Consider the following 15,111-nt stretch of genomic DNA (forward strand, 5'->3'; position numbering starts at 1 on the left):
ATAGACCTCCTCAGGAGACCAACACGGGACGCAACCAACAGAGTACCCTTTGTCGTCCAGTACTTCCCCGGAGCGGAGAAACTACGCCATGTTCTCCGCAGCCTTCAACATGTCGTCAATGAGGACAAACACCTCGCTATGGCCATCCCCACACCTCCACTACTCGCCTTTAAACAGCCACCCAACCTCAAACAGACCATCGTTCGCAGCAAATTACCCAGCTTTCAGGAGAACAGCGTCCACGACACCACACAACCCTGCCACGGTAACCTCTGCAAGACATGCCAGATCATCGACACAGATACCACCATCACACGAGAGGACACCACCCACCAGGTGCATGGTTCATACTCCTGTGACTCGGCCAACGTTGTCTCCCTCATACGTTGCAGGAAAGGATGCCCCAGAGCATGGTACATTGGCGAGACCATGCAGACACTGCGACAACGGATGAACGGACACCGCGCAACAATCGCCAAACAGGAGGGTTCTCTCCCTGTCGGGGAACACTTCAGCAGTCATGGACATTCATCCACCGACCTTCGGGTAAGCATACTCCAAGGCGGCCTTCGAGACACACGACAACGCAAAATCGTCGAGCAGAAATTGAAAACCAAGTTCCGCACCCATGAGGACGGCCTCAACCGGGATCTTGGGTTCATGTCACGCTACACGTTACCCCACCAGCGAACAAATGTTATCTGTTTTTAATATAATGGGTCATTTGCTGGCTTTCTCTGCCTTCCGGATGTTTCTGCCTCTCTCTGTTTTTTTTTCCTGTTTGTTTTTTTGTTGAATGTGTATTCGGGGGTTCTGCAGGTGACACCTCTCTGTCTGAACACGGTGATTGCCTTGGCAACGGGCAGTTGCAGGGGCATTTTGTAAACACCATGTATTGTTCTATATGTATAAATGCGTAGGCTTCGAGGAGCTCCTGAACATTTACCTGAGGAAGGAGGAAGCCTCCGAAAGCTTGTGAATTTAAAATAAAATTGCTGGACTATCACTTTATGTTGTAAAATTGTTTACAATCTTCCATCTGGAAGGACAAGGGCATTTGGCACATGGGAACAACACCACCTGCACGTTCCCCTCCAAGTCACACACCATCCCGACTTGGAAATATATCGCCGTCCCTTCATCGTCGCTGGGTCAAAATCCTGAAACTCCCTAACTAATAGCACTGTGGGAGTGAGAACTTTCACCACACGGACTGCAGCGTTTCAAGAAGGCGGCTCACCACAACTTTCTCAAGGGCAATTAGGGATGGGCAATAAATGCTGGCCTTTCCAGCGACGCCCACATCCCACGAACGAATACAAAAACTTAAAAAAATTCACAGTCCGCCCTTTATTTAATAAACATTCCCAAGGGGATTCAAGGAGAATTAAAAGGAGTAAGAAGATATCAGGAGGACTGGTGAAAACCTTGGTCAAAGAGTGGTTTTAAGGAGGGTGTAAAAGAAGGAGAAGTAAATGGAGAGTCGGAGGGGATAAGATTGGTTTTCAAGAGTAGAATTTCGATGTCTGAAGGACAAAAATGGACCCCCAGCTAAAGAAGGAGCTATTAGGAGAGATGACAAAAGTTTGAAGCAAGAAATAGGTTTCATGAAAGGTCTGAAAGAAGGAAAGAACATGCCTTTATAAAGCACTATTCAAGGTGTCAGGACGCCCAAAACAGTCAATGAAGTACATTGTGAAGTGCAGTCACTGTGGCAATGTCGGAAACGTGACAGACAATTGGCACCAAGCAACATCCCACATACTGCAATGAGATAAATGGCCAGAAAATCGGCTTGAGTAATGTTGGTTGAGGGATAAATATTTGCCAGGACACCGGAAAGAAGTCCCCTGCACTTTTTCGAATATTGCTGTGGGATCTTTTTCATCTACCTGAGAGGGTAGATGGGCCCTCGATTTAACGTATCCTTCTGTTGGCACCTTCGACAGTACAGCGCTCCCACAGCACTGCCCCTCCAACAGTACCGAGCTCCCGCAGCACTGACCATCCAACAGAGTGCCTCTCCCTCAGTACTGACCACCCGACAGTGCAACACTTCCTCAATACTGACTCTCCGACAGTGCAAAACTCCCTCAATACTGTGTCTCCGACAGTGTCGCACTCCTTCAGTACTAACCCGCCGACAGTGTAGCACTCCCTCAGTACTAACCCTCCGACAGTGTAGCACTCCCTCAGTACTGATCCTCAACAGTACTGAGCTCCCACAGCACTGACCATCCAACAGAGTGCCAGTCCCTCAGTACTGACCCTCCGACAGTGCAGCACTTCCTAAGTACTGACTCTCCGACAGTGCAGCACTCCCTCATTACTGACCCTCCGACAGTGTAACGCTCCCTCAGTACTGACTCTCCCACAATTCAAAACTCCCACAGTACTGACCCTCCGACAATGCAGCACTCCCTCAGTACTGACCATCCGACATTGCAACATTCCCTCGGTACTGACCGCCCGACAATGCAGCACTCCTTCAGGACTGAGCCTCTGACAGTATTACACTCCCTCAGTCGTGACTTTCCGACAGTGCACCACTACCTCACTACTAACCTGTACTGGTGGCCCCTCAGTACTGCACTGCAGTGTCAGCCTGGATTATGTGTTCAAGTCTCTGATATTGGACTTCAATGCACAGCTTTCTAACTCACAGATGAGACTGCTACCAATGATCCACGTCTGATACCTGAAAGGAGGAGAGGGAGATGGAGGGGCTTCGGGAGGGCATTCAGGAGCGTGGCCATGGCTGAAGGCACGGCTTTCAAAAATACGACAAATGGACTGCGGATGCACAAGTGGCCAGAGGTGGAGGAGTAGAGTGTTTGGGACGGGCTGTCGGACTGGGGAGTTTACAGAGATAGGGAGGTTTGAGACTCTGATTCAATTAAGTGTAAGAAAGAATAAAAATAAATTACAGGCTTAGGAGACTGGAATCCAATGCAGGTCAGTAAGGGCTTCGGTGGTTGGTGAGCAACCAATCAAAAAGCCAGGGATGGGGATGGAATCTCTGGCAAGGATGTGGAGATTTTGGGGCCAAAGGTCATGACACTCCAATTTTTAATTGGAGGAACTGTTGGCTCATTTAAAACAGAATGTGGGTCTGACAACACAAACACATTGGAAGGGTCAAGAGAGGCGGTGGATTTGTCAGCGTCCATCTGAAAGCTGGTCTCTGTCTGCGGACTGTGTCACCAAAGGGCAGCATGCAGACGAGGAAGAGGAGGGAGCCAAGGATTGAACCTTTAGAAACATCAGAGATAACGGTGATAGGGTGGGAAGAGAAGCTTCTCCTGGCTATGATCAAATAAGAACATAAGAACATAAGAAATAGGAGCAGGAGTAGGCCAATCGGCCCCTCGAGCCTGCTCCGCCATTCAATAAGATCATGGATGATCTGATCCTCACCTCAAATCTAAATTCATGTCCAATTTCCTGCCCGCTCCCCGTAACCCCTAATTCCCTTTACTTCTAGGAAACTGTCTATTTCTGTTTTAAATTTATTTAATGATGTAGCTTCCACAGCTTCCTGGGGCAGCAAATTCCACAGACAGAGGTGAGTGGAACCAAGTGAGGGAAATCCCACCAAAAGAGACCAGTGTCTGATGAATGAAAAGGCGACGGGTGAGTTGTCTGTCGGTATGGAGACGGGGAGGGGTGGTCCATGGAGGGTTTTAAATCCAAGGATGAGGATTTTAAATTTAAGGGATATGGAACTGGGAGCCAGTGAGGGTCAGTGAGTCCGAGCAGGACCTGGTGCTGGTTGGACACAGACTACAGAGTTTTGGACGAGCTCACGTTTATAGAAGGTGGGGGTTGGGTGGCCGGTCAGGAGTGCATTGGAGGAATGGAGTCTGGAGGGGACAGAGGCATTGATGAGGGTTTCAATGGCAATGGGCTGAGGAAGGAATGGAGGCGGGTGAGGGAATCACGGGGTCTTTGTGATGGAGGTCAAATCGGGTCATGAGCTCAGCTCGGTGGTACACGGGACCAATTTTACTGGAGCCGTTAACCAATGTAAAATAAACGGATAAACTTCTGCAGTAAAATAGCGGAGAGAGGAATGTCAATGGGACACGTTCAGTGTCCTTCCCCTAATATCACCCACAGTCATTTCTAGGCTGCAATCCTCAACCTGCCCTTTAACTGTCCCCGTGTCAGAGACTCACAATTCATATTTTAACTGGGAAACTGCAGGAACAGAGTGAAACGGGTCTGCTTGTGTCCCTGGATTCAGGCTACACTGCGGAGAATCGGTAACATTTATAAATGAATCACCAGGAGTGAACTTGGTCAATAAAATTATACAAAAACTGTAAATGGACCAGCTCATTATTATTGGATCAGTCCTGTATGAGAACAGATTTAAACTTTATTCCTGAGAGAGGTTTGATTCAGATAATAACCTGGACTTTGAGATCTGTTTATTCATCACATTATTTACATCGGAGTCAAAGCTGCTGATGTAATGTATTTGTTCAAGGCACTGTAACTAATAGCAATGATCAGGAGTATAACCGTGTCAGTGGAGACTTATCCCCTGTATAAATCAGGGCTTGTTGGCATCATTCTGGGTTCACGGCGGGATCACAGGGGACACTCTGACCAAGATGGCGGCGGCACAGCCGCCTTTTTTCCAAAAGGTTGGCCGCGCTGTCCTCTATTTTCTCCAAGGTTGTGGCCAAGCTGTCCTCCATTTTGTCCAAGGTGGTGGCCAAGCTGACTTCCATTTTGTCCAAGGTGGTGGCCAAGCTGGCTTCCATTTTGTCCAAGGTGGTGGCCAAGCTGACTTCCATTTTGTCCAAGGTGGTGGCCAAGCTGGCTTCCATTTTGTCCAAGGTGGTGGCCAAGCTGGCTTCCATTTTGTCCAAGGTGGTGGCCAAGCTGGCTTCCAATTTGACATGGAAGCCGCGCCAGCGGCCTTTCTTTCCAAAATGGTGGTCGCGCTCGCCCCCATTTTGTCCAGGACGGACTCCCCGCTGGCCTCCATTTTGTCCAAGCCGGCTGCCGTACCTGCAGCCGTGCTGCCCCTGTGCAAATGCACTTCAATATATATCAGTACATCATAAATATATCGGTAAAATATACATATTATAAATACAAGTTGGTGTTCTTGGTGGTGGTGGTCTGATGATAAAGACCGCCACTCTGACATCACTCTGGCATGACTGGGTGCAACCTGGGAACCCTGGCTGCACCCTGGCATCATTCTGGATTAACTGCGGGATCACTGGGGACACTCTGTTGGCCACTTGCCTCCATCTGACCAAGATGGCGGTGGCGCAGACGCCTTTTTTCCAAAAGGTTGGCCGCGCTGTGCTCCATTTTGTCCAAGGTGTCCGTCCCCTCATATCACCCACAGTCATTTCTAGGCTTCAATCCTCAACCTGCCCTTTAACTGTTCTCGTATCAGAGACTCACAATTCATATTTTAACTGGGAAACTGCAGGAACAGAGTGAAACGGGTCTGCTCGTGTCCCTGGGTTCAGTCTACACTGCGGAGACATCTGTCTAAATTATAAATGAAACACCAGGAGTGAACATGGTCAATATAATTACATATAAGCTGTAAATGAAGCCGTTTATTATTGTTGGATCAGTCCTGTATGAGAACAGATTTAAACTTTATTCCTGAGAGAGGTCTGATTAAGTAATATCCTGGCCTTTGAGATGTTTGATTTTTCTTCACCACATTATTTACATCGGAGTCAAAGCTGCTGATATAATGTGTTTGTTAAACTGACTGTAACTGATAGCTATGATCAGGAGTATAACCGTGTCAGTGGAGGCTTCTCCCCTGTATAAATCAGGGCTTGTTGGAATGGATCAGTTCAGAGTGCCTGCCGGAGCTGTGGTTTCCAGGGTAACAGAAGTCAGTGCTTCTCACAGAAATGGGATATCCAGTAATCTATCAGATACAACGTATTTATTATCCTGTTCTTGCAGCCTTTGGAGTTCCGGGTAAGCCGTTATCTCAGGTGTTAATGGTGTAAATCGGTGCTAACTCTGCTGCTGTACTTGGAAAATTGTTTTTTGTCCCTACATATTTTACACAGTCACTTGTTCTGTTGTATTGGTTGAATGATGGAATGTGTTAATTCTCTGCTCTTTCGGCATTGAGGCGCTGCTTTATATCTGTCATGAATTTGTCGATCCAACAGTGGCATTGTTACTGGATGATTCTCTGCACTGAATGTATTGGGCTAAGAGTTGGTATCAGACCATCAGGAGATGATAACAGTTTCTTGTTGTGGAACTAACCTGTCCTGGAATATGTTTTCATCAATGAGTTTTCAATGATTGATAATGAGACAGCTCAAGGTCTCAGTGTTACAAGGAGGCAGCGGAATGTCCTCCCTCTCCAATAACATGCTTCAGTTTAACTGGGATTCCAATGTATTTATTGGTTATCACTGTTATGAAATATTATTTCATTGTGTGTGTATCTGACGCCGCTTCAGATGTCTGGTTACTGAACTGAGTTTTCTGCTGACTCTTTCACATCTCCTTCTCTGCTTCACTGTGGATGAATTCACTGACTGTCACTGGACTTCACTGTAAAATGAAATGTTTTGATGTTTTGTGGTCTCAATTTGCACTGTCCCTGTTGGAATCAGCAGCCCTTCTATGTACCTGTAGTTTATAAGTGTGATGTTGGCGTTTTGTAAATTGAACAATCCCGCCATCTATCCCTGTACCCTATAATTACTGGAGAAGGAATCTCAATTATTGTGAGATCTGCCTGGGAGAGGCATTCGATTCTGTTTATTCCATGATTTGTGGATGAAGTGAACAGTGCAGGTGAACAGGTCGAGAATATGATTATCTGTAGAAATATTAAACTATTCCACAGAGGCTTCACTATTTAACAAACTAACACTGAGAATAGGATCGTTGGAACACGGGGCTGGTGAACAGAATGCAGACACAGGATGATAGGATTTAATCAGATATGAAAATGGACTTGAGAAAGAGAGTAGAGTGAGTGATAGAGCGGGTGACAGAGAGGGAAAGCGAGAGGCTGTGGTGTGAATAATTCATCAGAATGAACTGCTGAAACTTCCAGTACAATTAAACAGAGAAAATGTGATTTGAAGGTGTTATTATGATGTGGTCAGATTGGGTGAGTTTTTATTGTGGGACTCGCTCCTCATGTTTATATCCCTGTCAGGTCCTCAGTCTGTTTTTGTGAATGTTACTTGTTTTCCAACTTAACACTAAACATAATTAAAATTTGCTGAAAAAAATATAATCAGAAATTTCTTGATCGTAATGAATTGTTCGGATACAGTACGTTAAAGTTTGGTGAATTCAATAAACAACGAGGTTGATTTAATTAATGCTTTTACATTTAATTTCAAGTGAATTACAAAATAAATTTATTGTACACATTTTATAACTGCACAGGTTGCCTGACATCAATAACCACAGAAATGATCTATTGAATGTATTAGTTGGATTGTGTTCGTGGGACCGAGAGATTAGATTTCCTCTAACACTCTGCTGCAGTCTCTCCCTGTGAATCCCAGCCTCTCCTCCCACTGCATTGAATCCTCTGTCTCCTTATCCGTTCCTTCAGTTTGTCCACTTTCCCAAACCATCTGTTCCTGACTCCCCTCCAGTTCCTACATGTCCTTTTCCCTTGTCTCCCTCCCAATCTCACTCACTGGCTCGGTCTCCAGCTGCCTTTCCCATTTAGTGCCAGCCACTGTCGGCTCTCTTAACCCTGGAAAATAAACCAGCTGTACCTCCCCCTGTCCCCTCACATTCCCGACCCTTCCCCCTCTTTCCCCGTCCGTCTGGAACCAAATCCGGCTTTAATCCGCTGGATTCCCGGTGCGTAAAACACCTTCTCCCTTCCCCACCGGCACTGCGCCGTCACTCAGCCCGTCCAGTGGATCCGGTGCTCACTTTATTCACTTTCTGTATCCATCTCCCAATTAGTTATTGATCCTTGTGTTTAAAAACATCTCTCTGCCCGAAAGCGCTGCCCAGGTCAATCAATCACTTTCCACCCTTCGATGCAGCAACAAAGCTGGAAATTTCACCCCAGATCCTCTCAAACTGCTGCTTTTGTCTCCAGGTCTGATCAGTAATTTCTCTGCTTCCTTTTCTCTCTCTTCCAGTTAACTTGGTGGCGATTGTGATCCTGTCCCGAGGAAAGTGCGGTCTCTCCAAATGTATCAGTCGCTATCTGTTGGGAATGGCAGTGGCCGATCTCCTGGTCATTATCACTGATCCGATATTGACGGCGATTAATGGGATGTATATCCCATGGTCATTCCTGGACATTACTCCCGTGTGTTGTTTTATTTTCTTCTTGAGTTTTGCAACCACGGTAGTTTCTGTTTGGTTCACAGTCGCTTTCACCTTTGATCGATTTGTGGCCATTTGTTGTGAGAAGCTGAAAACTAAATATTGCACCGAGAAAACGGCGGCTGTGGTTCTGGGAACAGTGAGTGTGCTGGGCTGTTCAGTGAGTGTCCCCATGTACTTTATATTTGAACCGAGATTTATATTTGATAATGTTCCCTGGTTTTGTGAGAATAAACCGAGCTTCCGTACTTCCCCCACATGGGCAGCATTTGAGATGTTTCACCTCATTTTAACCCCTTGTGTCCCGTTCTGTCTGATTTTGCTTCTCAATGTACTGACGGTCAGGTGTATTTTAGTGTCCAGTCGAGTCCGCAGGGGACTCCGGGCCCGCAGCAATGGAAAGAATCAGAATGATCCAGAGATGGAGAACCGAAAGAAATCCATCATTTTACTCTTCAGTATATCGGGCAGTTTTATACTGTTGTGGCTGACAAAGGTTGTATTTAACATTTATCTGCGAATTGCAGACATTCGGTATTATAATTCCTACACTGACCCTAATTATATCACGCTGCAGACATCAAAGATGCTGCAGCTTCTCAGTTCCTGCACAAACACGTGTATTTATGCCCTGACCCAGACTAAATTCAGAGAGGAGCTGAAGAACGGGGTGAAATACCCACTCAATCTAATTGTTAAATTAGTGAGATCACAGTAAGAGCTGAAGGGTTTCATGCACTGGAACTAAATCCCATTTCATGCTCCATTCCCTACACTTCCCAGGGGATGAAAAGTACATTTTATATTAGCAGCACAGAAATATGAAATGATCTTAAATCTGATTCTGAGATTATATTTTATTGATAATCTCACCTATTGTGGCGGGATTTGCTTTGCAGGCAACGCGTGAATTGTTTGCTCAAAATAGCGGCACTAAAGAGCTCAGCTGGACTTTAATTAACTGACCGCAAGACAAAATGGGCAAAGCTGGAAACCAAAATCACTTCTGTGGACCTGATCAGGATGTGTGTATTCCACATAAATGGTGAGAGAGAGGGAGAGAGGAAGGGAGAGAGAGAGTGGAGACAGAGGGAGGGAGAGAGAGAGAGGGGAGGGGGAGAACTGGAGACAGAGAGAGAATGAGAAAGAGGGAGTGAGGGAGCGAGAAAGAGGGAGAGAAAGGGAGAGGCAATTAGAGAGAGACCGAGACAGAGAGAGGGAGACGGAACGAATGAGAGAGGGAGAGGCAGAGACAAAGAGAGAGTTGGAGAGCGACAGAGAAAGAGAGACAGAGAAAGAGAGACAAAGGAGAAGAGAGAGGGAAAGGGCGAGAGAGGGAGAGAGGGTGGGAGAGAGAGAGGGAGAGAAAGGGAGTTGCAATTAGAGAGAGAAAGAGACAGAGAGAGGGAGACAGAGAGAATGAGAAAGGGAGAGGCAGAGACAAAGAGAGAGTTGGAGAGAGACAGAGAAAGAGAGACAAAGGGGAAGAGAGAGGGAAAGGGCGAGAGAGGGAGAGAGGGTGGGAGAGAGAGAGGGAGAGAAAGGGAGAGGCAATTAGAGAGAGAAAGAGACAGAGAGAGGGAGACAGAGAGAATGAGAAAGGGAGAGGCAGAGACAAAGAGAGAGTTGGAGAGAGACAGAGAAAGAGAGACAAAGGGGAAGAGAGAGGGAAAGGGCGAGAGAGGGAGAGAGGGTGGGAGAGAGAGAGGGAGAGAAAGAAGGAGAGGCAGAGAGACAGAGAGGGAGATATAGAGAGAGGGAAGCGAGGGAAAGAGAGAGACAGAGAGAGAGAGAAACAGAGAGAGTGGCACAGAGAGTGACAGAGACAGAGACCAGGAGAAAGAAAAAGAGAGAGGCAGGGAGAGAGAGACACAGAGAGAGTGAGAGACAGAGAGGGCAGAGAGAGGGAGAGAAAGAGATAGATAGAGAGGCAGAGGGAGAGAGACGAGAGCCAGAGAGAGGGACAGACAGAGAGAGAACATAAGGACAAAATAAATGTACCAATTGGAAAAGTGCAGAAATAAAGAAGGGCAGAGAGAGTTACTCAGAGATGGAGAGAAATAAAGAGTAAATTATTAAGACAAGAGAGAAAAATAAAGAGAGAACGAAAGTATATATATATACATATATATATATATATATAATGAGAGAGAGAGACACTGCCAAATAATTACAAAGTGATAGGAGAGGAGAGGTAAATAGAAAGATGAAATCAATTCAAAATAACTGGAGACTGAGGGAGAGTCAGAGCAGGAGAATGTCAGACATAAAACGACAAAGAGAAAAAGAAAAAGAGGAACAGAAAGCAGGGAGAAAATAGAAAACAGGAGAGAGGAGCAGAAATACAAATATTAAAACAGAGACTGAGAAAGATGGAATGAAATACAGAAACAGATGCAAAGAAGAGTTCGAGAAGTCAAATAGAAACAGAGAGAAAGAAGTAGACAGAAGTAGAGCTGGAGAGAGTGAGAAGCAAACAGAATGAAATAAAGACAGATGTAAAGGGAAGGAGGAAGAGACAGATAGAGAGAAGGAAAAGGGAAAAGTAGATCCACAGAGAGAAACAAAGAGAGAGGTGATGTCAGGAGGCTGCACAATAAAGTCACTCAGCCTTGTGTGCCTGACCCTGACCATTACTGACTGCAGCAGTTTCCCAGCTGCTCTGTGCAGTAAAAAATCATCTGATAAACGAAAGCTTGAGACTAAATCGGCTTCAGCATGTCTGAAGGAAAAGGACAATTAAAAGGAGGAAGGGCTGTTAGAAGGATTGTTAATGTCACGTTGTGCAAGACACACACAGCAGAGGATAGATCACCATAGCAATAATAACGATTCCAGGAGGGCTAGAGGTGGTTTGAACTCCTGCTGGCTTGACTTGGTTACGTTGTGGACACTGAGAGAAAACAAGTGAAGTGTCAATCAATCGTGGGTTGTATTTGTAGGAACCTATTTTTGATAAGCTCACGTCCCAGAGGTGTGGTTCTATGTTACAAAGAAGCTGGGCAGAAGTTGAGTGGGGAGAGACGCAGATCCACCACTGCTGCTCCAAACTCACCTTTCGCTTCCTGGCAGCACCACCTCACCTGGAATCTTCATGACTGCTCGCTGTCTCCCAGCTTGATGCCTCGATGCTGGTTTACAGTTTGCCTGTGAAGCAGATGACCTGGATACAAGAGATAGACAGGATACACTACAACGGTATCCATCAAAACGCCTGGAATCTTCCAGGCAAGCTTGAGTCAACCATAAGGATATAACTTTCGTTATCACTTTAGTCGAAGATAGACATTGGATTTCCAAACGGTTATGCATTTTGGCAATTCAGAATGTGTTGTTTTATTGATGTTAAAGCAATTCTAAATCGGGTATAATCCCAAGATGTTGATGAAATTCTAATGTAATTTTTTCTAGTGTAATAAGTATAATAAATGATTGTTTTGTTCATAAAGCCATGGTTTGTGCTTGAAGTTTCTTTTGGATAAAGAGTCCATTATTTAAATTTAAAATTAAACCTTGTGGAGATAAAAATGAATTGCCCCAAATTAAAGTGTAAAATCACTTTGCACCTTTTTGCTCCTCCATCTGGGCCATGTGTAACTTTCCCAGTGAGTTGCTGGATTCTGTAATAAATCACAATGTACTCTTACCCCTTCTGCTGTGTTACTAAACTGGACAGTGTCCCGCAGCACTCTCCTGTTCTGTTACTGTTACAAATACTGTATTGTTTCAGATTACAGAAAAATATGAATAATGGAGAATTAAACCAAATCCCAGTTCAGAATTACATTCAGATCGAGTCCAATTTTACTTTGATTTATTTAATAGAAACTAGAATTACATTCTCTACACAAAATGGCTCATTTGACCTTTCCTCCGAATGTCTGGTCTCTCCTTCTCTGTAAGAATTAAGTCCAAATAACCAAATGTTAATCCATTATTTTGGATAAGATCACATTTTGGTGTTTAATTCCCTCACTGCACCGTTGTCTTTATGTTAAACACCAGCTAGTGCCAGTCTCACACAGTTTGTATCTTTAACTATGGTGCAACAGTGATTTAACAGGAACACCAAATGCACCCTGTCCGTGTCTCTCACCATAACAAGCTCCACCTTGCCCCTCAGTAAGATGGCTGCCTTATTGGCGGCCATTATGTTTCAGGATCAGGGCCGCCATTTTGTTTCTGCTTCATGGCAGCCAATCTGTTCAATATGACCATCTTGCCCCCCATTTAGTTGGCCGCCTTGCCCCTCACTTAAATATGTGCATTGCCCCTCACTTAAATGGCTGCCTTGCCCCTCAGGAAGATGTCCAGCTTGCCCCTCAGTAAGATGACTGCCTCACTGGTGTCCATTTTGTTTCAGGTTCATGGCATTGAAGTTGTTCATAGATTCATGGTTCCATGGAAGGTATGGGAGAAGAGGAGGCCATTCAGCCCACTGTGCATTTGCCTGCTCTTTGAAAGGGATGTCGAATTAATCCCATTTCCCCCTCTGCTCTTTCCCCACAGCCTTGATGGAGGCTTTGTAATAGCAGTTGTATTATGGAAATACATATATATGTATATATGCAAATTGATGTTGTAGTAGTTGCTGTAATATATAAATACAAGTTGTTGTTGTCGATAAAGATTGTCTCTCAATCTTTTACTCTTTAGATTCTTCTCCTTTATAAACTGGACTTTGTTTCTGTGGAAATGAATGTTGCTGAGAGATTGTCCCTGTAACTGAATGAGGGATCATGCTGTGTATTAGGTTTTTCAAAAAAACGTTTTTACCTTGGCTGTTTTAACCGTCATGAATTTGTTTGAACTCTTTGGCTAATTGGAAAAAGCCACAAACTGTAAGTTGACCACAAACTACAGGCTTTTTGTCCACTGCACATTAAAACAAGAGAAAAGAGCAAAGGTAAAGTTCGTTCACCTTTGCAAACTGCAACATAAAGGGTGAAGTAGCAAAAAATGCCCAGGGTTTGTGTCCCCTGCTCCAGGGACAGAAGTGAAAATGAGCACGGGAGCAATTTGGACCAGGCAGCGAACAATAACTCGAACAGGCAGACAGACCAGCACCTTTTAGGGAAGGGGTGGGGAGGGGGGATTTGGTGGGTGAGGGATTGAGTGGCAAAACAGGAGAGAAAACCTTGCAACTTGTATTAGAGAGAGAGAAGCAACTTGTGCTCTTCAGTCTGACCTGAGTGCCTTTCTGTCTCTCTCTATCTCCCAACTTTTCTCACTTTTCTTTCGATTCTCTGCTTTCTAACTAAGGATTGTGTTTGTCAGTGATGTTTGCTGAGAGATTGCCTGCCTGTGTAATGGAATGAGTGAGTGAGTGTGAATGTGTGTGAGTGAGTGAGTGAGTGAGTGTGAGGGAGCTCTGGGCTCTTGCTGTGCCTTTTTAATCGCTTACTTTGTTTTTAATCAATTCATTTTCACTCTCTCTCTCCCTCCAGAGGATATTTTTGTAGAAATGCTGTAACATGAAAATGTTGGAAGTGAATTTTTGGGAGGAGGAGGATTCTTTGGGAAGAAGTTTGCTCTCCACAGGGGACTGGTCGAGGCCTTCACCACAGGCTGCACGCAATGGGGCTCACGGTAGTTGTGTCTGGGTCACTGTTGGATAACTAGGAGCACTGTGGGATCACGGGTTGCTGTGGCATCACTAAGATACTGCAGGTTCACTGGGACATTGTGGGACCACTGGGACACTGTGTGATCAGTGGGACACTGGGACCAATAGGTTACTCTGGGATCACTTGGTCACTGCAGGTTCACTGGGACACTGTGGGATCACTGGAACATCGTGGGATCACTGGAACAACGTGGGGTCACTGGAACACTGTGGGATCAGTGGAACACTGGGATCACTGGAACCACTGTGGGATCACTGGTTTACTGTGGGATCACTGGGTTACTCTGCGATCACTGTGGAATCACTGGGTGAACTGTAGATCATTGGGACACTATGCATGAGTGGGGCCCTGTCACTGGGTGCACTGTAAGATCACTGGGTCACTCTGCGATCACTGTGGGATCACTGGGTGCACTGTGAATCACTGGGACACTGTGGATCAATGGGGCACTGTCACTGGGTGCACTGTGAATCACTGGGACACTGTGCATGACTGGGGCCCTGTCAGTGGGTGCACTGGTAAGATCACTGGGTCATTCTGCGATCCCTGTGGGATCACTGGGTGCACTGTAAGATCACTGGGTCACTCTGCGATCACTATGGAATCACTGGGTGCACTGTGAATCACTGGGACACTGTTGATTAATGCGGAACTAACACTGAGTGCACTCGATGATCACTTGGTCACTGCGGGAACACTGTGGGCTATTTATTTACCCAGTTGGGCCGAAAGGCACCTTTTCCCCTGCAGTTCATTCGATGTAATTCTATGCATATAAAAATAGATATAATGCCGTTGTTGTTGTAGTAAAACAGGGAATCCCGGAGAGACTTCTTTACCCAGATGGGCCGAATGACCTCATTCTGTGCCGTGCTGTATTCTATGCAGTATATGTCCAAACATAAATATATTATATATACAAGAAGATGTTGTAAAATCGAAATAGCTGTTGGGCCGAATGGCCTCTGTGATATATGCGCTGTACTGTACATTCAAAGTAAAAGATATAAATATATTATATTATAAAACATAGTCAAGATTGTGTTGTTGTTGTCAAATGAGGAATTCAGGGGAAAATCTTTACCCAGATGGGCCGAGTGGCCTGTTTCTGTGACGTGGTGCATCCTATGTAATATGTATGTAACGATATATTACATTG

This window comes from Heptranchias perlo, unplaced genomic scaffold (assembly GCF_035084215.1).
Source record: "Heptranchias perlo isolate sHepPer1 unplaced genomic scaffold, sHepPer1.hap1 HAP1_SCAFFOLD_52, whole genome shotgun sequence".
NCBI lineage: Eukaryota > Metazoa > Chordata > Chondrichthyes > Hexanchiformes > Hexanchidae > Heptranchias > Heptranchias perlo.